At 46.8% G+C, this 5,775-nt stretch overlaps 1 protein-coding gene and 1 pseudogene across 2 annotated transcripts in view; both read left to right on the forward strand.

Moving 5' to 3' along the window:
* LOC116540781 (zinc finger protein 28-like) overlaps nt 1-5,775 on the forward strand; it is a 22,251-nt gene that overhangs the window by 8,260 nt on the left and 8,216 nt on the right. The window lies entirely within an intron of this gene.
* LOC116540724 overlaps nt 1-5,775 on the forward strand; it is a 12,355-nt pseudogene that overhangs the window by 11 nt on the left and 6,569 nt on the right. The window contains exon 1 of the transcript XR_004264564.1: nt 1-127. This exon is cut by the window's left edge and continues 11 nt beyond it. The product of XR_004264564.1 is annotated as a putative protein ZNF321 (transcript). The remainder of the gene's footprint in view (nt 128-5,775) is intronic.

A 5,775-nucleotide genomic window follows, 5' to 3' on the forward strand; every position in this document is an offset into this window, starting at 1 on the left:
CCTTTCCCGCTCTCACTCAGGCCCCGCCCACCTCCTTGAGGGTCCAGTCGAGGCCTGGCTTCTGTCCTGCGCTGATTGGCACAGGCCCGGAAGTGGACGGTATGGACTGACGGTGGCACCGCGGCGCGTGAGTTTCGCTCTGTTTGTTTTGTCTGCGCTTCTCAGGCCTCTGGTGCTACTACACCGGGGACGTAGGGTCCCCACAGACTTGGGAATTTTGGCCCCTTTTTCTCGACCCAGAGCAAATTGCGACATCCGGGTGAGAGTCCGTGGGTCGCTTCCTTTTGAGTTTGAAGTCACCTTGAGGCTGGTCCTGTCTTTTCTCAACACAGAGCCAACTGAGACGTCTGGGTGAGGGTCTGTGGGTCGCTTCCCTTTGAATTTAAAGTCGCCCTGAGCCTTGTCCCGTCCCGGTCTTTCTGAACTAGGGCTGTGCAGGCACCTCCCATCGGCGAATTTTCCTGCTGAAAACGCTTCCGGACCGGTCCTCCCGCTTCGTGCTGTTTCCCATTTTCTCCCCCGCCCTGGGAGCCTCCCAGCCTCGCTCCCGCGGGTCCCCGGAGCGCAGCGCCACAGCCCCAGGGCGGGGACGTGCTTCTCTGCCCGGTCCTGAAGTCCTGCAGACCCCACCCCTGTCCAAGGGCGCCGTCGCCCCCCACCTCCTTCCTCGTGCCGGGCTCTGCTGCTCCCCAGTTCCAACCCCTGGAAAACGTGCTTTCCCGGCAGGGAGCCGTCTTATCTCCTCCTGTCCCTGTTTTACCGGAAGGCAGTCTTGACTGTGAGATGTCCAAGGTTTTGGCTTTTGGACATAGAATTTTGGAGGGGGGAGCGTTCAAAGTAACGACCTAACAAAGCGGCGAAAGCAGGAATTGATTCAATCAAGAAGGCACTTAACAAGGTGGGAGTGGACCCAAGTGAGCTTCTCCGGGGCCCCTTTTACAAAGTTCTGGGGGTTAAAGTCTTTCTTTTCAGGTCCCCTTGGGCTACCCCTTTTCTGGATGAAGGATGTTGGCCCTTGCTGAGGTGAACTGGCCCGAGGCCACAGCAGATGGGTGCCCTGTGCGGAACGGGTGGCCGGTGCTTGGCCTTGGCCACTCCTGGGCGTTCTGTCTTTCCATGTGAGACGTGGTGGAAGGCGGAGAGCTGTAGAGAGAGTAGCCTTTGATCCTTTGTCTCTCCGACTGGGGAGTGTAAGGTTAGCCAAGAGAAAGGAGAGTAGACCCAAAGTCAGGCAAGCAAGTTTTACTAACCTGCGGGCTGTCCCATAACAATCACAGGAGGCAGCCCCGAGCTTACAAAACGAGGGGTTTACGTGGGTTGAGAGGGGCAGAAGGGAGTTTCAGGACTGAGACAATCTATCAGCTTGTAGCAGGCACAGATATCGTTTGTTACCTTGTGACGGACTTGAAATACATCATCCTGTGACTTTTGTGGGAGCAGTTTTTAAAAAACAGGATTTTTGTATAAAACAGGAATTTACAAGTGTGGAGACATTTGTTTTCCGTGTCCTCCCCGAGCTGCCCAGATGGCTGTAATCAGGCTTTGCTTAATTGTGGCACCTAGATGTGTGCTAACCTGCTTTTTGCCAGCTAAAACTAACTCTCACACTAAAAGCTGTTCAGGCTTTATGTTAGCTTCTTGAGCCAGACGGACTCCACCTTAGCTTCTTCATTTTAGTTATTTTCCCACCATTAAGTATGTAACTGTACTATGTAGCTGGGGCAGGATGACCCTGGGCATCTTCAGGAATGCATTTGTTGAGAAGAGGCAAAGTTGGCCGGGTGCGGTGGCTCAAGCCTGTAATCCCAGTACTTTGGGAGGCCGAGGCGGGTGGATCACGAGGTCAAGAGATCGAGACCATCCTGGTCAACATGGTGAAACCCCGTCTCTACTAAAACTACAAAAAATTAGCTGGGCATGGTGGCGCGTGCCTGTAATCCCAGCTACTCAGGAGGTTGAGGCAGGAGAATTGCCTGAACCCGGGAGACGGAGGTTGCGGTGAGCCAAGATCGCGCCATTGCGCTCCAGCCTGGGTAACAAAAGTGAAACTCCGTCTCAAAAAAAAAAAAGAGGCAAAGTTAAGTGGTACCAGCAGAGCCTGGGAATGGAGGTGCTGTCAAGTGCGCAGAGCCCCTATTACCTATAAGTTGTATGTCTTTCATGACAACTTTACCCCTCGCACCTAGCACTGTTTTATTTCTCATGTACCACTTTATCTTTTAACTTTTTTGCTTATTCTGCTTTTGTGAAAAATTTGCTTCAGCTAGGTTCCCCCTCCCCTTCAAAACTAGGGTATAAAAGACCACCTAACTTTTTCTAAAGGGCCGAAAGAATTTTGGGCGTTAGCCACCTCTCCGTCACTGGGTTAATAAAGGACTCATAATTCAATCTCAGAGTGTGGTGCATTCCTTCACTTGCTCAGGTACAAAAGATGGGAGTTCAGGAACGCAGCTGCGGAGTAATTGGAGGGCTGGTCAGCTTGCATGGAGGGGGTTTTCTGAGGCAGCTTGTCCCTAACAGAAAGATGGAATATTTCTTTTCAGTCTATTTTTGGAAAGTTCGCGTTACCTGGCCTTAGATTCACTGCCCCCAGATCCAGGAACCAAGTGCTTCTTTTTCTTTCTTTTTTTTTTAAATCAGAGATGGCAAGATCACACCTCACTGCAGCATCAACCTCCTGGGTTCAAGGGATCCTCCCACCTCAGCCTCCAGAATAGCTGGGACCGAAGCCAGCCGTCATATCGAGCTAATTTTTGTATTCTTTGTAGAGACGAGCTTTCACCATGTTTTTGAGGCTGGTCTCCATCTCCAAAGGTCAGGTGATCCAGCCGCTTCAGCTTCCCAAAGAGTTGAGATTACAGATGTGAGCCACCACGCCCAGATTGTTTTTTAATTAATAATAATAAAAACAATTAGCTGGGTGCATATGCTTATGCCTGTAATTTCAGCACTTTCAGAGGCTGTGTAGGCCAATCACCTCAGGTCAGGAGTTTGAGACCAGCCCGGCCAACATTGTAAAACCTCAGCTCGACTAAAATACAAAAATTAACTGTGTGTAATAGTGGGCATCTGTAATCCGAGCTACTCGGGTGGCTATGGCAGGAGAATCTCTGGAATCCAGGAAGCAAAGTTTGCAGTGAGCTGAAATCACACCACTTCACTCAAGCCAGGCACAGAGTGAGACTCTGTCTCAAAAAAGTCAAATAAATATTCTTAAATAAGCTTTGGTAGGATCTTATGAGCTCACATGGTGGGTTTCCAACTATGATATGTGTTCAAAATTTTTTCTTTGACCCCACGTTTTATTAGCTATATTGTTTTAACCATTTTAAAATTGTTTATCTCCAAAATTTATTATGTTCAGTTTACATTGAGAACTGTATGCTTTCTCATCTATATCATATGTTGGAAACATTTTCTACTACCTGAGAAATGGTTTTAGGTTGTTTCAATGTGTACTTACTAAAGATATCAAGGACCTTTTTTCTTTCTGATAACGTCAAAATTTGGTTCAAGTAGTCTGTTAATCCATTTTCTTATGTCATCTGATAAAACGGTGAACTGTGAGCTTCTAAGTAAGCATTGCCCTCAAGGTCCTCTGGTCCATAGTATTCTCTGCATAAGTTAAAGGAGCTGGATTGACTTGGGAGCTTGTTTCAGCAGAGCCCATGTGTTCATGAAGAAAACATTTGCTCACATCTCATTTCTACCACTGCCTCTCTTTCAGTGTTTTAAACACCTATAGCTGTGTGTTCACAATTGTGTCTATTTTGAAAGTATTCCTGTCATTTTTCTGGGAAAATAATTACATGTTTAGGATTCATGCATGAGAACCTTAGGCATTGTAAGAGACCTTTCTTTTGTTCAGATTTATAAAAGATGGTCCTGGAATTATTTTTGTTCCATTTTTTGAGACAGAGTGTCACTCTGTCACCCATCCTTGAGTGCAGTGACACAATCTTTGCTCACTGCTATTGTGGAGACCAGTTCCCAATATATCAACGTGGATTCAATGTCTCTCAAAGTGATCAAGTGGTCGGTGAAAAGAAAGACAAAGAAACCTTTTTTTTTTTTTTTTTTTTTTTTTTTTTTTTTTTTTTTTTTTTTTTTAAACAGCTGGGCCCAGGGAGACACCATGTAATGCTGCGCTGTGGATGTCTAACATGCCCCTGAAAACCTCAGTTTTTTATTAGGCTCTTTCAGTAGGGGAGGGTGAGTAAAGTTACACAAAGTTTCAGTGATAATTATACAAATAAAAAACATAAACAAAAACTATTGACCAAGGATCACAACATGATATTGTAAATGCAGAACCATGTAAAAATTACTTTTTGTGGGTTAGCATAAAAAACATATACCTTAGCAAGAGTAGAGGTTAAACATAAACTTACAATTACCAGCAAGAAACGCACTGGGCCCACAGCTGCAGGGAGAATAGGATCTGATACAGGACAACCAGCCTGACCACAAAACTGCAAGAGGGGGGATCCCCCTCCTGCAGGCCTGGAGGAGCAGTGGTAAAAGAAAGACTTTTACATCCTTATCTCAGCCACTGAGGTTTTTCCTCAACAGACGCCCCTCATGCATCTGTTTATAGTCTCTCCACAAGGGTTGCATTCCCTTTCCGGGGCCATAATCAATATGCCTTTCCTAAGAAATCTGGGTAATGAGCCTTTCCGTTGCACAATAGCTCGGCAGAGCCAAAGTTAGAAGCTACAGCTCAGCAGAGCCAAAGTTACAAGTTATAGCTCAGTTTTTCACATTATTCTTTACTTTTCTCAAATAATTGATGCAGTACGTAACAAGCATCGCAAAGCAAATAACTCATTTCAGGGGTTAAAAATCAACAATTTCTTCATGTTATTTTAGATAGCTTGGGTTTTGCCAATTCTTCCGTGAGCTTGGGGTTGCTCAGCTACCACCTAGGGGTCCATAGTATTCCCAGCAACAGCAACCTCTGCCGCCCAGGCCCAAGTGACCCACCCCAGTCAGCCTCCCAAATAGCTGGGATTGCAGATGCACACAACCATGCGTGGCTAATTTTTTGTACTTTTGGTAGAGATGAGATTTCAACATATTGCCCAGGTTGGTCTCAAACTCCTGGGCTCACATGATTGATCCACTTCAGCCTTCCAAGGTGCTGGGAATGCAGTGTGAGCTACCATGCCCTGCCCATTCTGGAATTTTCTAGAGAAGGAAGACCAATGCAACCTGTTGGCCCTTCCAGGCCATCACATTGGAATCAGCCACACTTTTCCTAATCAACTCAAAGTTTCTCAGGATAACTCAGTGTAATATCCCTTGCTCTAAAGCTCAGTGAGCCCACCTGTAATATACAGCTGTGGAATAAGACCACAACAGCTCAAAGTGACACTGACCCCTGAAATGATTGGCCAGATGGAGTGTTGCTTTTCCTGTAGGAGAGGGTAATGCTCAGGTGTAATTTGAATTTTAAATGGATTCTGGTTCTCCTTAAATATAAAAACCACAGGCCGGGCGCGGTGGCTCAAGCCTGTAATCCCAGCACTTTGGGAGGCCGAGGCGGGTGGATCACGAGGTCAAGAGATCGAGACCATCCTGGTCAACATGGTGAAACCTCGTCTCTACTGAAAATACAAAAAATTAGCTGGGCATGGTGGTGTGTGCCTGTAATCCCAGCTACTCAGGAGGCTGAGGCAGGAGAATTGCCTGAACCCAGGAGGCGGAGGTTGCAGTGAGCCGAGATCGCGCCATTGCACTCCAGCCTGGGTAACATGAGTGAAACTCTGTCTCAAA

Source organism: Sapajus apella, unplaced genomic scaffold, assembly GCF_009761245.1.
Source record: "Sapajus apella isolate SASKATOON/1434 unplaced genomic scaffold, GSC_monkey_1.0 scaffold144, whole genome shotgun sequence".
Taxonomy (NCBI): Eukaryota; Metazoa; Chordata; class Mammalia; order Primates; family Cebidae; genus Sapajus; species Sapajus apella.